This window comes from Aedes albopictus, chromosome 3 (genome assembly GCF_035046485.1).
Source record: "Aedes albopictus strain Foshan chromosome 3, AalbF5, whole genome shotgun sequence".
NCBI classification, from domain to species: domain Eukaryota; kingdom Metazoa; phylum Arthropoda; class Insecta; order Diptera; family Culicidae; genus Aedes; species Aedes albopictus.
Window position 1 is genome coordinate 142489542 of NC_085138.1, and position 19836 is coordinate 142509377.

At 43.1% G+C, this 19836-nt stretch overlaps 1 protein-coding gene across 5 annotated transcripts in view; it reads left to right on the top strand.

Moving 5' to 3' along the window:
* The first annotated feature begins 1368 nt into the window (after positions 1-1368).
* LOC109424102 (uncharacterized) overlaps positions 1369-19836 on the top strand; it is a 180485-nt gene continuing 162017 nt past the window's right edge. Inside the window, exons 1-2 of one of the 5 annotated variants that reach the window (XM_029880209.2) lie at positions 1369-1523; positions 7293-7680. The gene's annotated coding sequence lies outside the window, so the exon portion shown is untranslated. Of the gene's footprint in view, positions 2122-7270; positions 7681-19836 lie in introns of all 5 variants that reach the window. The other 4 variants (XM_029880211.2, XM_029880212.2, XM_029880210.2 and 1 more) reach the window with 4 other exon arrangements.

A 19836-nucleotide genomic window follows, 5' to 3' on the forward strand; every position in this document is an offset into this window, starting at 1 on the left:
ACTCAAAAACCAAGAAATACCTCCCATATTGCTTTACAGAGATCACTTTTTCCCAACTTTTACAATCTCCATTCATCGCATTATGTGTGTTTCCCTATTTCAGCCCTTATATGGGACTGGAACCAGTGTGGCGGCGGTGATAAAATCGAGGCGGTTGAAGAATTCATGTACTTGGGCTCACTGGTGACCGCCGACAACGACACCAGCCGAGAAATTCAGAGGCGCATTTTGGCAGGATATCGAGGTTAATTTGGACTCCGCAGAACTCTACGATCGAATAAAGTTCACCGTAACACGAAGTTAACTATCTACAAAACGCTGATTGGACCGGTCGTCCTCTATGGGCACGAAACATGGACTTTACGTGCAGAGGACCAACGCGCCCTTGGAGCTTTCGAACGGAAGCTGTTGCGTACCATCTACGGCGGAGTGCAGATGGAAGACGGAACTTGGAGAAGGCGGATGAACCACGAGCTGCATCAGCTGCTGATAGAACCAACCACCGTCCACACCGCGAAAATCGGGAGGCTGCTGTGGGCGGTTCACGTCATCAAGATGTCGGATAGCAACCCGATTAAAATGGTTCTCGAGAGCCATCTGACCGGTACAAAAAGCGTGGTGCGCAGAGAGTTAGGTGAGTCGATCAAGTGGAGGACGATTTGCGGACCCTTCGCAGAGTGCGGGACTGTCCACATCGTCCACACCGTGAAAGTCTGGAGGCAACGGGGTGCTGGTCACATCATCAGGATGTAAGGTAAGTAAAAACTCACGTCGAATATTGTGGGGTCAGGTGTGGATTTGAGTGATTGTGCTGGCATTAGTTGGGCGCGCGGTAACCGGAGGAAGGGGATTAAATTGATGAAATTCGTAAAAATTATTGGCGACCATGCGTCTCCACAGAAGCTGATGGAACCGCTTAGTAATTTTCTTTTGAGCAGATGATAACACGCACCAGGCTTGACAGAATGTAGGCTTGCTCTGTGTTGCCTATAAAGAGACTCATTTATTTGGAAGGTTTTGTAGAGGCGTGTCATCAATTATCTAAAACATATCCAGGGTACTGTAGATATAAGTTATTTTCTTATAGACACGTAACTTATGGAAGCTACTCCAAAGATAACAGTACGTGTATGTTTACTGCAGTACTCTCTCTCTGCAATGGCAACAATACCAACTGGTCGGTATGTACAGGGGTTGTTACATTACTCCCGCTCTCAACTTTATCACTTTTGGATACTGGCAATTTTATTGGCAAGTGTTGTGCTCCTATCGAGCGACGATTTGCTTGCTTGCTGCGGAGAGTAGGTTGGTTGGTACCTATGGCTATGGCATGCATGCTAGTATGAACAACGACCACGCTCGTCGTCGCTTCGATTCGGCTCGGATGGGTCGGACGGGTGGTTTGGATTTCTGAGAGTTGGCTAGCGAAGAAATAATTGCGAGCACAGCAGTTCGCCACCAAGCTTCGAGCGACAAAGAAGAGCTCTGACTAGAAACTCCGCGCGGAACATACAAAGAATCGGGTATACATGCAAATATAGCTTCTAGAATCCATTGGCTTGTATCTCTGTATAGTTGCTAGTGTAATTCGATAGGTGCTCGAGTGTCTCTGGTGTGTCTTGTGGGTTAACTGACTGCAGCAAAAGGGGGAAATTCAAGTGCATTTTGTTGGTTAAATAGTGTCACCCTGGAAGGTCATCCTCGGTGGTTGGGGTTTTCCCACAATGTCCTTCGCTTTCCATGCAAATTCTAACCTCTCACGTACGCACGGTTATCGAGGCTAGCTGGCTGCTGCTGCAAAGACTTGCTGTAGTGTCCTTATTTGACACATGAAAGGAAAATCCTGGCACCTTGGTTCGTTCGTTCCTGGGGGGTGAGAGAAAGAGAGTGAAAAGCGCACGGCTGCTTATGGTGTGTGAGTGTCCTTCCGGGCGAGTATGGGTAAAAGTGCTCCTGTGTGGGTTCGTGCGTGAACGTGTGGACGTGCGGTCGTGAACTTTTCACTGACAGTTCCCAAGGCAGCGATGCGTGTATCGTAAATACGGAGAACATCTGCGTGAGTGGGATATAATTTCCATGTTTTCGGACGAACAAGACCGTAGTGTGAAGGCGTAAATTGTGGTGGATTTCAATTAATTAATTTATCAATTAAAACGTTCGGGTGCCGTGCGAGTGATTGCCACAAAGAAGTTTATCCACAAACGTCTGCTGCTGCCAGAAAACACACAAGTGGCTGTTTGTATTGTGGCGGTGGAGTGGCGAAGTGAACGTTGTTGCCTCGCAATAGATAACGCAAGCAAGCAAGCAAACGAACGAGCGAACCAGTCAGTCGTCAAGCTGTTTGTGATATGTGTGTAGAAATTCTGGTTTAGTTTGCTGCTCTGCCGCTTTGCACACATGTGTTGCGACCATCTCAGACGGAAGAATAACAAACTCGATGAGTGTGCTGCTCCATTAGAAGCTGTAGCTAACAAGAAACGTTCGTGACACGCATCGGGTGACAAAGTTACACACGCGGAACCGGAGAGTGCTCGGTGGATCGGTCGAAAGTAATTCAGTACGTGTGGAATTAGACTTACGTATGATGCCATAGAAATCAATAATCATTAAGTATGGGGTGAAATCTTTTGGGCAGGGTACCTATTAAGGTGGCCCACACTTATATGAAAAACAAAAAATTCGAAAAATGCCAAGTCTTACCTCCTTTACTGTTTTAGACTCCCAGAATCTTCGTTCAAAATTTGAGCAAAATCAATTAAGCCTAAGAGGGTTCTCAAAACGCTTGAAGTTTGTATGGGAAAACTTGGCCATATGTATGCAGAAATTTTAAGTTTTCGAATTCTGCCGCTAGGTGGCGCTGTAAGCGTTCAATAACCAAACCCTTTGGTATTATTGTAGGTGACTACAGGTATGCCAAAGAATTGAATCCTATTCAACATCATATAAGACTTCGTGCTAGCTGGGAATTCTTTCATAAAATTTGTTAGAGATTCCTTTAAACTTTACTGTCCTTAGACATTCTCTAAGAAATTTCTGTAACAACTCATCAAAAAAGTCTTGCACGGGCAGCTTCCAACAATGTTGTATGGATCCCTTTAGAATATACTTCAAAAATTTCTTGCATAGATTGTTCCGGAAATTCATGTACAAATTTCTTTAGATTTTTCTCATGGAGGAATCAAGCATTTTTCAAAGCATTCATCTAGAATTTCTTCTATGAACTTTCTCAAACATACTCCATGGATTTTTTTGAAAATGATTTACAGATACATTAAGAATCAAAAAATCAGAACTCCTTCAAAATTTGCTCAGAAGCTTTATAAAGAATTGTTTCCAAGGATTGCTTCAGAAATTCCGCAAGAGATTATTAGGGAAAATCCTGAGACTTCTTCAGTGAAACTTCACATTCCTTTACATATTCCTTCAAGACATTTCTCTTCCAGGAATTGCTGCAAAGATTTCTTAAGAAAGTCTTAAATAGTCCTCCAAGGATTCCTTCAGATATTTTTCTGCAGAGTCTTTCAGAGATATTTATAAGGATTCTTGCGGAAAAACTAGTAGACATTCCTGCAGAAATTCACACAGAGATTTCACCAGGAATACCGACGGGTATTCCACTATGTATTTTCTCAGCGTACCTCTAGGACTTTCTCTTGAGAGGATTCTCTACAGAATCCTGAGAGGATTCTCTACAGAATCCTGAGAGGATTCTCTACAGAATCCTGAGAGGATTCTCTACAGAATCCTGAGAGGATTCTCTACAGAATCCTGGAAGGGTTCTCTACAGAATCCTGAAAGGATTCTCTACAAAATCCTGAGAGGATTCTCTACAAAATCCTGAGAGGATTCTCTACAAAATCCTGAGAGGATTCTCTACAAAATCCTGAGAGGATTCTCTACAAAATCCTGAGAGGATTCTCTACAAAATCCTGAGAGGATTCTCTACAAAATCCTGAGAGGATTCTCTACAAAATCCTGAGAGGATTCTCTACAAAATCCTGAAAGGATTCTCTACAAAATCCTGAAAGGATTCTCTACAGAATCCTGAAAGGATTCTCTACAGAATCCTGAAAGGATTCTCTACAGAATCCTGAAAGGATTCTCTACAGAATCCTGAAAGGATTCTCTACAAAATCCTGAAAGGATTCTCTACAGAATCCTGAAAGGATTCTCTACAGAATCCTGAAAGGATTCTCTACAGAATCCTGAAAGGATTCTCTACAGAATCCTGAAAGGATTCTCTACAGAATCCTGAAAGGATTCTCTACAGAATCCTGAAAGGATTCTCTACAGAATCCTGAAAGGGTTCTCTACAGAATCCTGAAAGGATTCTCTACAGAATCCTGAAAGGATTCTCTACAGAATCCTGAAAGGATTCTCTACAGAATCCTGAAAGGATTCTCTACAGAATCCTGAAAGGATTCTCTACAGAATCCTGAAAGGATTCTCTACAGAATCCTGAAAGGATTCTCTACAGAATCCTGAAAGGATTCTCTACAGAATCCTGAAAGGATTCTCTACAGAATCCTGAAAGGATTCTCTACAGAATCCTGAAAGGATTCTCTACAGAATCCTGAAAGGATTCTCTACAGAATCCTGAAAGGATTCTCTACAGAATCCTGAAAGGATTCTCTACAGAATCCTGAAAGGATTCTCTACAGAATCCTGAAAGGATTCTCTACAGAATCCTGAAAGGATTCTCTACAGAATCCTGAAAGGATTCTCTACAGAATCCTGAAAGGATTCTCTACAGAATCCTGAAAGGATTCTCTACAGAATCCTGAAAGGATTCTCTACAGAATCCTGAAAGGATTCTCTACAGAATCCTGAAAGGATTCTCTACAGAATCCTGAAAGGATTCTCTACAGAATCCTGAAAGGATTCTCTACAGAATCCTGAAAGGATTCTCTACAGAATCCTGAAAGGATTCTCTACAAAATCCTGAAAGGATTCTCTACAGAATCCTGAAAGGATTCTCTACAGAATCCTGAAAGGATTCTCTACAGAATCCTGAAAGGATTCTCTACAGAATCCTGAAAGGATTCTCTACAGAATCCTGAAAGGATTCTCTACAGAATCCTGAAAGGATTCTCTACAGAATCCTGAAAGGATTCTCTACAGAATCCTGAAAGGATTCTCTACAGAATCCTGAAAGGATTCTCTACAGAATCCTGAAAGGATTCTCTACAGAATCCTGAAAGGATTCTCTACAGAATCTTGAAAGGATTCTCTACAGAATCCTGAAAGGATTCTCTACAGAATCCTGAAAGGATTCTCTACAGAATCTGAAAGGATTCTCTACAGAATCTTGAAAGGATTCTCTACAGAATCCTGAAAGGATTCTCTACAGAATCCTGAAAGGATTCTCTACAGAATCCTGAAAGGATTCTCTACAGAATCCTGAAAGGATTCTCTACAGAATCCTGAAAGGATTCTCTACAGAATCCTGAAAGGATTCTCTACAGAATCCTGAAAGGATTCTCTACAGAATCCTGAAAGGATTCTCTACAGAATCCTGGAAGGGTTCTCTACAGAATCCTGAAAGGATTCTCTACAAAATCCTGAGAGGATTCTCTACAAAATCCTGAGAGGATTCTCTACAAAATCCTGAGAGGATTCTCTACAAAATCCTGAGAGGATTCTCTACAAAATCCTGAGAGGATTCTCTACAAAATCCTGAGAGGATTCTCTACAAAATCCTGAGAGGATTCTCTACAAAATCCTGAGAGGATTCTCTACAAAATCCTGAGAGGATTCTCTACAGAATCCTGAGAGGATTCTCTACAGAATCCTGAGAGGATTCTCTACAGAATCCTGAGAGGATTCTCTACAGAATCCTGAGAGGATTCTCTACAGAATCCTGAGAGGATTCTCTACAGAATCCTGAGAGGATTCTCTACAGAATCCTGAGAGAATTCTCTACAGGATCCTGAGAGGATTCTCTACAGAATCCTGAGAGGATTCTCTACAGAATCCTGAGAGGATTCTCTACAGAATCCTGAGAGGATTCTCTACAGAATCCTGAGAGGATTCTCTACAGAATCCTGAGAGGATTCTCTACAGAATCCTGAGAGGATTCTCTACAGAATCCTGAGAGGATTCTCTACAGAATCCTGAGAGGATTCTCTACAGAATCCTGAGAGGATTCTCTACAGAATCCTGAGAGGATTCTCTACAGAATCCTGAGAGGATTCTCTACAGAATCCTGAGAGGATTCTCTACAGAATCCTGAGAGGATTCTCTACAGAATCCTGAGAGGATTCTCTACAGAATCCTGAGAGGATTCTCTACAGAATCCTGAGAGGATTCTCTACAGAATCCTGAGAGGATTCTCTACAGAATCCTGAGAGGATTCTCTACAGAATCCTGAGAGGATTCTCTACAGAATCCTGAGAGGATTCTCTACAGAATCCTGAGAGGATTCTCTACAGAATCCTGAGAGGATTCTCTACAGAATCCTGAGAGGATTCTCTACAGAATCCTGAGAGGATTCTCTACAGAATCCTGAGAGGATTCTCTACAGAATCCTGAGAGGATTCTCTACAGAATCCTGAGAGGATTCTCTATAGAATCCTGAGAGGATTCTCTACAGAATCCTTAGAGGATTCTCTACAACATCCTGAAAGGGTTCTCTACAGAATCCTGAAAGGATTCTCCACAGAATCCTGAAAGGATTCTCTACAGAATCCTGAGAGGATTCTCTACAGAATCCTGAAAGGATTCTCTACAGAATCCTGAATGGATTCTCTACAAAACTCTGAAAGGATTCTCTACAAAATCCTGTGAGGATTCTCTACAGAATCCTATGAGGATTCTCTACAGAATCCTGTTACAATTCTCTACAGAATCCTGAAAGGATTCTCTACAAAATCCTGAAAGGATTCTCTACAGAATCCTGAAAGGATTCTCTACAGAACTCTGAAAGGATTCTCTACAGAATCCTGAATGGATTCTCTACAAAACTCTGAAAGGATTTTCTACAGAATCCTGTGAGGATTCTCTACAGAATCCTATGAGGATTCTCTACAGAATCCTGTGACGATTCTCTACAGAATCCTGGAAGGATTCTCTACAGAATCCTGAAAGGATTTTCTACAGAATTCTGAAAGGTTTTTCTACAGAAAAAAGTTCAACTCATGCGTGCAGAATTACTTTCGACCTGTTTCCGACGGAGATGAAGACCATGCGTGTGCTATGAAAAACTAGACAATGGATTCGATTGTACTCGGTTGCTACAGTTCCAACTTCCTTCCAACCATAACTCACTCAGCAACGGGTTGTTGTTGCTCCAGATTTTTCTTTGCAGCCAATTTTTAGTGTAGCTTCCGAAGGTATACCCACCATACACGGGTCAGTTTTAGTTTCAAAAGCTTCAGCACACAGTGCGTGTTGTTAGGTGTTTTATCCTCTCGCTGAAAGTTTGAATCCGATATCGAGAAAAAAAGAAAAGCCGGGAAGAAATCATCAGTTACAAGCGGAAGAATCAATCACACGCCTTCCACGGAAAGGAGATAGGAAAAAAAAGTCGGAAGAAAGCCATTTGTACGAGAACGAACGGACTTGGATTTCAAGTGAAACCAACGGCCATCGAGCAGCGACTACATCAATTACCATAGCCCCAGAGTCAGGATGTGCGGATTCGGAGTTTTCTAGCATTGCTCAACTGTGATACCAGATAATGTGAGTATTTCAACATGAACTTTTGCTTGATTTTCCAAACTATTTTATACCTACTATAATATGGATTTGTAAGAACATCCTGGTTAAAATTTTAACATTGATACCATACTAAGTTGAAAGTACTCCAAATCTACTGTATCTGCAAAATTGATTACCTAAGATAATCAATTTTCAAAAAATAAGTCAAATTGAGTAAAACAGTTATTTCAGGGACAATATAGGGGATAATACACACCGTACACGGCATCGGATGCTTTCCGACTGAACCAATTAAAACCATTTATAGGCATTGATCGAAGAAAAAAAAGCAAAAACGACCATAGCGCCACCGTATGACGAGTCCAATTTATTTCCACATCAATCAAACTCAAACAATAAGCCTAACGACTGTGTAAACGACCAACTACCGGGCGGTGGAACGTTTTTGTTTGTAGTTACGTTTGCACGTAAATTTTACCATCTCTGTTGCGCAGAAATAAATCTTGATGAGTAATGTTGGAATGAATTTGGATATCATAAATTTTTGTTTTCAGCAATCCTGTCGTGTGCATTATATCAAACCGTGTAGCGTTATACGACTAGGATTTTCTGCACATTGTATACAGAAAATGGTATTTGCAATTCAATAAATAAGTTATCTATGTTATAAACACAAGTATGAACATTAAAAAATGCAAAAAGTTTATATAAGTGTAGAGAATAGGATTAATAGATTAAAGAAAAAAACAACTAGTTCATGCATGGAGTCAATTTAGTTATCGTAGTAGCCAATAAATTAAAAATCATAGGAGACCTGCGTAGGAAAATTTTATAATAAAATTAGTCTTAACAGTGAATTTGGAGAGACAAGTCGAAAAAAAACAAAACCTCTCATTAATTACCAGATCTACAAGAAAATCCCTTTGCCTCGTGTGGTTCCCATTATCTGCCCGTTTATCGTCAAAATCATCGTTCAAGTGTCTGGTCCTCGTCCCGATTCATCTGGTGGTGGAGCAAATCCTGTCCCTGTTCGTCAAGGTTGCGACCCTGCCAGGTATCTGTTCCTGTCGATCAAGTCTGCTGTCCTGTCCGATCAAGCCCGCTGTCCTGCTCGGTATCCGTCCCTTTCCGTTCAACGATCAACCATCCCGTGTCGAAGATCAAGTCTGCTGTCTTGTCCGATCAAGTCGCTGTCCTGCCCGGTATCCGTCCCTTCCCGTTCAACGATCAACCATCAACCATCTCGTGTCGAAGATCAAGTCTGCTGTCCTGTCCGATCAAGCCCGCTCTCCTGCCCGGTATCCGTCCCTTTCCGTCCAACGATCAACCGTCAACCATCTCGTGTCGTCGATCAAGCTCGCTGTCCTGCTAGGTCGCCTATCTATCCGGCGGTCATCTGCCGGAAATCAAGCCTGTCCAGTAGATCCGGCCTCAGATACTGCCAATCCGGCAGTTACTTGTCCAACGTTCGGTGAGTCCGCTGACCGTCTAACTCTCTGGCTATGGAGGGTCACCACAATAAGTTACTCCTTGAACAGATTGAACGCATAGAGGACTGGAATTCTTGGAACCTAGAATCCTAAAAACACCGAAACCCTACAGAACCCTGAGAGGAATCTCTGCAGAATCCTGAAAGTATTCTTTGCAGAATCCTGAAAAGATTTCCTACAAAATCCTGAAAGGAATCGCTACAGAATCCTGGAAGGATTCTTTACCCAATTCTGAAAGGATTATCTAAAGAATCCTCTCAAGATTCTGAATTTTGAAAGGATTCTCTAAAGAATTCTGAAAAAAAATCTTTACATAATCAGATAAGCTGAGAGATCTCTCTACAGAATTCTGACAGGTTTCTCTACAGAATCCTGAGAGGATTCTCTACAGAATCCGGAGAGGATTCTCTACAGAATCCGGAGAGGATTTTCTACAGAATCCGGAGAGGATTTTCGGCAGAATCCAGCGAGGATTCTCTACGGAATCCGGAGAGGATTCTCTACAGAATCCGGAGAGGATTCTCTACAGAATTAGGAGAGGATTTACTACAGAATAAGGAGAGGATTCTCTACAGAATCCGAAGAGGACTCTCTACAGAATCCGAAGAGGATTCTCTACAGAATCCGAAGAGGATTCTCTACAGAATCCGAAGAGGATTCTCTACAGAATCCGAAGAGGATTCTCTAAAGGATCCGAAGAGAATTCCCTACAGAATCCGAAGAGGATTCTCTACAGAATCCGAAGAGGATTCTCTACAGAATCCGAAGAGGATTCTCTACAGAATCCTGCAAGGATTCTCTATAGAATCCGAAGAGGATTCTCTACAGAATCCCGCAAGGATTCTCTACAGAATCCCGCAAGGATTCTCTACTGAATCCGAAGAGAATTCTCTACAGAGTCCGAAGAGGATTCTCTACAGAATCCTGAGAGGATTCTCTACAGAATCCTGTGAGGATTCTCTACAGAATCCTGTGAGGATTCTCTACAGAATCCTGTGAGGATTCTCTACAGAATCCTGTGAGGATTCTCTACAGAATCCTGAGAGGATTCTCTACAGAATCCTGAGAGGATTCTCTACAGAATCCTGAGAGGATTCTCTACAGAATCCTGAGAGGATTCTCTACAGAATCCTGAGAGGATTCTCTACAGAATCCTGAGAGGATTCTCTACAGAATCCTGAGAGGATTTTTACAGAATCCGGAGAGGATTTTCTACAGAATCCGGAGAGGATTTTCTACAGAATCCTGAGAGGATTCTCTACAGAATCCTGAGAGGATTCTCTACAGAATCCTGAGAGGATTCTCTACAGAATCCTGAGAGGATTCTCTACAGAATCCTGAGAGGATTCTCTACAGAATCCTGAGAGGATTCTCTACAGAATCCTGAGAGGATTCTCTACAGAATCCTGAGAGGATTCTCTACAGAATCCTGAGAGGATTCTCTACAGAATCCTGAGAGGATTCTCTACAGAATCCTGAGAGGATTCTCTACAGAATCCTGAGAGGATTCTCTACAGAATCCTGAGAGGATTCTCTACAGAATCCTGAGAGGATTCTCTACAGAATCCTGAGAGGATTCTCTACAGAATCCTGAGAGGATTCTCTACAGAATCCTGAGAGGATTCTCTACAGAATCCTGAGAGGATTCTCTACAGAATCCTGAGAGGATTCTCTACAGAATCCTGAGAGGATTCTCTACAGAATCCTGAGAGGATTCTCTACAGAATCCTGAGAGGATTCTCTACAGAATCCTGAGAGGATTCTCTACAGAATCCTGAGAGGATTCTCTACAGAATCCTGAGAGGACTCTCTACAGAATCCGAAGAGGACTCTCTACAGAATCCGAAGAAGATTCTCTACAGAATCCGAAGAGAATTCTCTACAGAATCCTGTGAGGATTCTCTACAGAATCCGAAGAGAATTCTCTACAGAATCCTGCAAGGATTCTCTATAGAATCCGAAGAGGATTCTCTACTGAATCCGAAGAGAATTCTCTACAGAGTCCGAAGAGGATTCTCTATAGAATCCTGAGAGGATTCTCTACAGAATCCTGAGAGGATTCTCTACAGAAACCTGAGAGGATTCTCTACAGAAACCTGAGAGGATTTTCTACAGAATCCTGCTAAGATTCTCTACAGAATCCAGAGTGCATCCTCTACAGAATCCTGAGTGGATGCTCTACAGAATCCTGAGAGGATTCTCTATAGAATCCTGAGAGGATTCTCTACAGAATCCTGAGAGGATTCTCTACAGAATCCTGAGAGGATTCTCTACAGAATCCTGAGAGGATTCTCTACAGAATCCTGAGAGGATTCTCTACACAATCCGGAGAGGATTCTCTACAGAATCCGGAGAGGATTCTCTACAGAATCCTGAGAGGATTCCCTACAGAATCCTGAGAGGATTCTCTACAGAATCCTTAGAGGATTCGCTACACATTCGTGAGAGGATTCTCTACGGAATCCTGAGAGGATTTTCTACAGAAAATCCTCAGAGAATTTTCTACAGATTCTTGAGAGAATTCTCTATAAAATCCTGAAAGGATTCTCTACGGAATCCTGAGAGGATTCTTTACGGATTACTGAGAGGATTCTCTACAGATTACTGAGAGGATTCTCTACAGAATCCGGAGAGGATTCTCTACAGAATCCGGAGAGGATTCTCTACAGAATCCGGAGAGGATTCTCTACAGAATCCGAAGAGGATTCTCTACAGAATCCGGAGAGGATTCTCTACAGAATCCTGAGAGGATTCTCTACAGAATCCTGAGAGGATTCTCTACAGAATCCTGAGAGGATTCTCTACAGAATCCTGAGAGGATTCTCTACAGAATCCTGAGAGGATTCTCTACAGAATTCTGAGAGGATTCTCTACAGAATCCTTAGAGGATTCTCTACAGAATCCTTAGAGGATTCTCTACAGAATCCTGAGAGGATTCTCTACAGAATCCTGAGAGGATTCTCTACAGAATCCTGAGAGGATTCTCTACAGAATCCTGAGAGGATTCTCTACAGAATCCTGAGAGGATTCTCTACAGAATCCTGAGAGGATTCTCTACAGAATCCTGAGAGGATTCTCTACAGAATCCTGAGAGGATTCTCTACAGAATCCTGAGAGGATTCTCTACAGAATCCTGAGAGGATTCTCTACAGAATCCTGAGAGGATTCTCTACAGAATCCTGAGAGGATTCTCTACAGAATCCTGAGAGGATTCTCTACAGAATCATGATGGGATTCTCTACAGAATCCTGAGAGGATTCTCTGCAGAATCCTGAGAGGATTCTCTGCAGAATCCTGAGAGGGTGCTCTGCAGAATCCTGAGAGGATTCTCTACAGATTACTGAGAGGATTCTCTACAGAATCCGAAGAGGATTCTCTACAGAATCCGGAGAGGATTCTCTACAGAATCCGGAGAGGATTCTCTACAGAATCCTGAGAGGATTCTCTACAGAATCCTGAGAGGATTCTCTGCAGATTACTGAGAGGATTCTCTACAGATTTCTGAGAGGATTCTCTACAGAATCCTTAGAGGATTCCCTACAGAATCCTTAGAGGATTCTCTGCAGAATCCTGAGAGGAATCTCTGCAGAATCCTGAGAGGAATCTCTGCAGAATCCTGAGAGGAATCTCTGCAGAATCCTGAGAGGAATTTCTGCAGAATCCTGAGAGGATTCTCTGCAGAATCCTGAGAGGATTCTCTGCAGAATCCTGAGAGGATTTTCTTTAGAATGCTGAGAGGATTCTCTACAGAATCATGATGGGATTCTCTACAGAATCCTGAGAGGATTCTCTGCAGAATCCTGAGAGGATTCTCTACAGATTACTGAGAGGATTCTCTACAGAATCCGAAGAGGATTCTCTACAGAATCCTGAGAGGATTCTCTACAGAATCCTGAGAGGATTCTCTACAGAATCCTGAGAGGATTCTCTACAGAATCCTGAGAGGATTCTCTACAGAATCCTGAGAGGATTCTCTACAGAATCCTGAGAGGATTCTCTACAGAATCCTGAGAGGATTCTCTACAGAATCCTGAGAGGATTCTCTACAGAATCCTGAGAGGATTCTCTACAGAATCCTGAGAGGATTCTCTTCAGAATCCTGAGAGGACTCTCTACAAAATGCGAAGAAGATTCTCTACAGAATCCGAAGAGAATTCTCTACAGAATCCTGTGAGGATTCTCTACAGAATCCGAAGAGGATTCTCTACAGAATCCTGCAAGGATTCTCTATAGAATCCGAAGAGGATTCTCTACAGAATCCTGCAAGGATTCTCTATTGAATCCGAAGAGAATTCTCTACAGAGTCCGAAGAGGATTCTCTATAGAATCCTGAGAGGATTCTCTGCAGAATCCTGAGAGGATTCTCTACAGAAACCTGAGAGGATTCTCTACAGAAACCTGAGAGGATTTTCTACAGAATCCTGCTAAGATTCTCTACAGAATCCAGAGTGCATCCTCTACAGAATCCTGAGTGGATTCTCTACAGAATCCTGAGAGGATTCTCTATAGAATCCTGAGAGGATTCTCTACAGAATCCTGGGAGGATTCTCTACAGAATCCTGAGAGGATTCTCTACAGAATCCTGAGAGGATTCTCTACACAATCCGGAGAGGATTCTCTACAGAATCCGGAGAGGATTCTCTACAGAATCCTGAGAGGATTCCCTACAGAATCCTGAGAGGATTCTCTACAGAATCCTTAGAGGATTCTCTACACATTCGTGAGAGGATTCTCTACGGAATCCTGAGAGGATTTTCTACAGAAAATCCTCAGAGAATTTTCTACAGATTCTTGAGAGAATTCTCTATAAAATCCTGCGAGGATTCTCTACGGAATCCTGAGAGGATTCTTTACGGATTACTGAGAGGATTCTCTACAGAATCCTGAGAGGATTCTCTACAGAAACCTGAGAGGATTCTCTACAGAATCCTGAGAGGATTCTCTACAGAATCCTGAGAGGATTCTCTACAGAATCATGATGGGATTCTCTACAGAATCCTGAGAGGATTCTCTGCAGAATCCTCAGAGGATTCTCTGCAGAATCCTGAGAGGGTGCTCTGCAGAATCCTGAGAGGATTCTCTACAGATTACTGAGAGGATTCTCTACAGAATCCTGAGAGGATTCTCTACAGAATCCGGAGAGGATTCTCTACAGAATCCGGAGAGGATTCTCTACAGAATCCTGAGAGGATTCTCTACAGAATCCTGAGAGGATTCTCTGCAGATTACTGAGAGGATTCTCTACAGATTTCTGAGAGGATTCTCTACAGAAACCTGAGAGGATTCCCTACAGAATCCTTAGAGGATTCTCTGCAGAATCCTGAGAGGAATCTCTGCAGAATCCTGAGAGGAATCTCTGCAGAATCCTGAGAGGAATTTCTGCAGAATCCTGAGAGGATTCTCTGCAGAATCCTGAGAGGATTCTCTGCAGAATCCTGAGAGGATTTTCTGCAGAATGCTGAGAGGATTCTCTACAGAATCATGATGGGATTCTCTACAGAATCCTGAGAGGATTCTCTGCAGAATCCTGAGAGGATACTCTACAGATTACTGAGAGGATTCTCTACAGAATCCGAAGAGGATTCTCTACAGAATCCTGAGAGGATTCTCTACAGAATCCTGAGAGGATTCTCTACAGAATCCTGAGAGGATTCTCTACAGAATCCTGAGAGGATTCTCTACAGAATCCTGAGAGGATTCTCTACAGAATCCTGAGAGGATTCTCTACAGAATCCTGAGAGGATTCTCTACAGAATCCTGAGAGGATTCTCTACAGAATCCTGAGAGGATTCTCTACAGAATCCTGAGAGGATTCTCTACAGAATCCTGAGAGGATTCTCTACAGAATCCTGAGAGGATTCTCTACAGAATCCTGAGAGGACTCTCTACAGAATCCGAAGAAGATTCTCTACAGAATCCGAAGAGAATTCTCTACAGAATCCTGTGAGGATTCTCTACAGAATCCGAAGAGGATTCTCTACAGAATCCTGCAAGAATTCTCTATAGAATCCGAAGAGGATTCTCTACAGAATCCTGCAAGGATTCTCTACTGAATCCGAAGAGAATTCTCTACAGAGTCCGAAGAGGATTCTCTATAGAATCCTGAGAGGATTCTCTACAGAATCCTGAGAGGATTCTCTACAGAAACCTGAGAGGATTCTCTACAGAAACCTGAGAGGATTTTCTACAGAATCCTGCTAAGATTCTCTACAGAATCCAGAGTGCATCCTCTACAGAATCCTGAGTGGATTCTCTACAGAATCCTGAGAGGATTCTCTATAGAATCCTGAGAGGATTCTCTACAGAATCCTGAGAGGATTCTCTACACAATCCGGAGAGGATTCTCTACAGAATCCGGAGAGGATTCTCTACAGAATCCTGAGAGGATTCCCTACAGAATCCTGAGAGGATTCTTTACAGAATCCTTAGAGGATTCTCTACAGAATCCTGAGAGGATTCCCTACAGAATCCTGAGAGGATTCTCTACAGAATCCTAAGAGGATTCTCTACACATTCGTGAGAGGATTCTCTACGGAATCCTGAGAGGATTTTCTACAGAAAATCCTCAGAGAATTTTCTACAGATTCTTGAGAGAATTCTCTATAAAATCCTGAAAGGATTCTCTACGGAATCCTGAGAGGATTCTTTACGGATTACTGAGAGGATTCTCTACAGATTACTGAGAGGATTCTCTACAGAATCCGGAGAGGATTCTCTACAGAATCCGGAGAGGATTCTCTACAGAATCCGAAGAGGATTCTCTACAGAATCCGGAGAGGATTCTCTACAGAATCCTGAGAGGATTCTCTACAGAATCCTGAGAGGATTCTCTACAGAATCCTGAGAGGATTCTCTACAGAATCCTGAGAGGATTCTCTACAGAATCCTGAGAGGATTCTCTACAGAATCCTGAGAGGATTCTCTACAGAATCCTGAGAGGATTCTCTACAGAATCCTGAGAGGATTCTCTACAGAATCCTGAGAGGATTCTCTACAGAATTCTGAGAGGATTCTCTACAGAATCCTTAGAGGATTCTCTACAGAATCCTTAGAGGATTCTCTACAGAATCCTTAGAGGATTCTCTACAGAATCCTGAGAGGATTCTCTACAGAATCCTGAGAGGATTCTCTACAGAATCCTGAGAGGATTCTCTACAGAATCCTGAGAGGATTCTCTACAGAATCCTGAGAGGATTCTCTACAGAATCCTGAGAGGATTCTCTACAGAATCCTGAGAGGATTCTCTACAGAATCCTGAGAGGATTCTCTACAGAATCCTGAGAGGATTCTCTACAGAATCCTGAGAGGATTCTCTACAGAATCCTGAGAGGATTCTCTACAGAATCCTGAGAGGATTCTCTACAGAATCATGATGGGATTCTCTACAGAATCCTGAGAGGATTCTCTGCAGAATCCTGAGAGGATTCTCTGCAGAATCCTGAGAGGGTGCTCTGCAGAATCCTGAGAGGATTCTCTACAGATTACTGAGAGGATTCTCTACAGAATCCGAAGAGGATTCTCTACAGAATCCGGAGAGGATTCTCTACAGAATCCGGAGAGGATTCTCAACAGAATCCTGAGAGGATTCTCTACAGAATCCTGAGAGGATTCTCTGCAGATTACTGAGAGGATTCTCTACAGATTTCTGAGAGGATTCTCTACAGAATCCTTAGAGGATTCCCTACAGAATCCTTAGAGGATTCTCTGCAGAATCCTGAGAGGAATCTCTGCAGAATCCTGAGAGGAATCTCTGCAGAATCCTGAGAGGAATTTCTGCAGAATCCTGAGAGGATTCTCTGCAGAATCCTGAGAGGATTCTCTGCAGAATCCTGAGAGGATTTTCTGCAGAATGCTGAGAGGATTCTCTGCAGAATCCTGAGAGGATTCTCTGCAGAATCCTGAGAGGATTCTCTGCAGAATCCTGAGAGGATTCTCTGCAGAATCCTGAGAGGATTCTCTGCAGAATCCTGAGAGGATTCTCTACAGAATCCTGAGAGAATTCTCTGCAGATTACTGAGAGGATTCTCTACAGAATCCTTAGAGGATTCCCTACAGAATCCTTAGAAGATTCTCTGCAGAATCCTGAGAGGAATCTCTGCAGAATCCTGAGAGGAATCTCTGCAGAATCCTGAGAGGAATTTCTGCAGAATCCTGAGAGGATTCTCTGCAGAATCCTGAGAGGATTCTCTGCAGAATCCTGAGAGGATTCTTTGCAGAATGCTGAGAGGATTCTCTGCAGAATCCTGAGAGGATTCTCTGCAGAATCCTAAGAGGATTCTCTGCAGAATCCTAAGAGGATTCTCGGCAGAATCCTGAGAGGATTCTCTGCAGAATCCTGAGAGGATTCTCGGCAGAATCCTGAGAGGATTCTCGGCAGAATCCTGAGAGGATTCTCTGCAGAATCCTGAGAGGATTCTCTGCAGAATCCTGAGAGGATTCTCTGCAGAATCCTGAGAGGATTCTCTGCAGAATCCTGAGAGGATTCTCTGCAGAATCCTGAGAGGATTCTCTGCAGAATCCTGAGAGGATTCTCTGCAGAATCCTGAGAGGATTCTCTGCAGAATCCTGAGAGGATTCTCTGCAGAATCCTGAGAGGATTCTCTGCAGAATCCTGAGAGGATTCTCTGCAGAATCCTGAGAGGATTCTCTGCAGAATCCTGAGAGGATTCTCTGCAGAATCCTGAGAGGATTCTCTGCAGAATCCTGAGAGGATTCTCTGCAGAATCCTGAGAGGATTCTCTGCAGAATCCTGAGAGGATTCTCTGCAGAATCCTGAGAGGATTCTCTGCAGAATCCTGAGAGGATTCTCTGCAGAATCCTGAGAGGATTCTCTGCAGAATCCTGAGAGGATTCTCTGCAGAATCCTGAGAGGATTCTCTGCAGAATCCTGAGAGGATTCTCTGCAGAATCCTGAGAGGATTCTCTGCAGAATCCTGAGAGGATTCTCTGCAGAATCCTGAGAGGATTCTCTGCAGAATCCTGAGAGGATTCTCTGCAGAATCCTGAGAGGATTCTCTGCAGAATCCTGAGAGGATTCTCTGCAGAATCCTGAGAGGATTCTCTGCAGAATCCTGAGAGGATTCTCTGCAGAATCCTGAGAGGATTCTCTGCAGAATCCTGAGAGGATTCTCTGCAGAATCCTGAGAGGATTCTCTGCAGAATCCTGAGAGGATTCTCTGCAGAATCCTGAGAGGATTCTCTGCAGAATCCTGAGAGGATTCTCTGCAGAATCCTGAGAGGATTCTCTGCAGAATCCTGAGAGGATTCTCTGCAGAATCCTGAGAGGATTCTCTGCAGAATTCTGAGAGGATTCTCTTCAGAATCCTGAGAGGATTCTCTGCAGAATCCTGAGAGGATTCTCTGCAGAATCCTGAGAGGATTCTCTGCAGAATCCTGAGAGGATTCTCTGCAGAATCCTGAGAGGATTCTCTACAGAATCCTGAGAGGATTCTCTGCAGAATCCTGAGAGGATTCTCAGCAGAATCCTGAGAGGATTCTCTGCAGATTCCTGAGAGGATTCTCTGCAGAATCCTGAGAGGATTCTCTGCAGAATCCTGAGAGGATTCTCTGCAGAATCCTGAGAGGATTCTCTGCAGAATCCTGAGAGGATTCTCTGCAGAATCCTGAGAGGATTCTCTGCAGAATCCTGAGAGGATTCTCTGCAGAATCCTGAGAGGATTCTCTGCAGAATCCTGAGAGGATTCTCTGCAGAATCCTGAGAGGATTCTCTGTAGAATCCTGAGAGGATTATCTACAGAATCTTGAGAGGATTCTCTGTAGAATCCTGAGAGGATTCTCTGTAGAATCCTGAGAGGATTATCTACAGAATCTTGAGAGGATTCTCTGCAGAATTCTGAGAGGATTCTCTGCAGAATCCTGAGAGGATTCTCTGCAGAATTCTGAGAGGATTCTCTGCAGAATCCTGAGAGGATTCTCTGCAGAATCCTGAGAGGATTCTCTGCAGAATCCTGAGAGGATTCTCTGCAGAATCCTGAGAGGATTCTCTGCAGAATCCTGAGAGGATTCTCTGCAGAATCCTGAGAGGATTCTCTGCAGAATTCTGAGAGCATTCTCTGCAGAATCCTGAGAGGATTCTCTATAGAATCCTGAGAGGATTCTCTACAGAATGCTGAGAAGATTTTCTGCAGAATACGGAGAGGATGCTCTACAGAATTCTGAGAGGATTCTCTACAGAATCCAGAGAGGATTCTCTACGGAATCCTGAGAGGTTTCTCTACGGAATCCTGAGAGGATTCTCTACGGAATCCTGAGAGGATTCTCTACGGAATCCTGAGAGGATTCTCTACGGAATCCTGAGAGGATTCTCTACGGAATCCTGAGAAGATTCTCTACGGAATCCTGAGAGGATTCTCTACGGAATCCTGAGAGGATTCTCTACGGAATCCTGAGAGGATTCTCTACGGAATCTTGAGAGGATTCTCTACGGAATCCTGAGAGGATTCTCTACGGAATCCTGAGAGGATTCTCTACGGAATCCTGAGAGGATTCTCTACGGAATCCTGAGAGGATTCTCTACGGAATCCTGAGAAGATTCTCTACGGAATCCTGAGAGGATTCTCTACGGAATCCTGAGAGGATTCTCTACGGAATCCTGAGAGGATTCTCTACGGAATCCTGAGAGGATTCTCTACGGAATCCTGAGAGGATTCTCTACGGAATCCTGAGA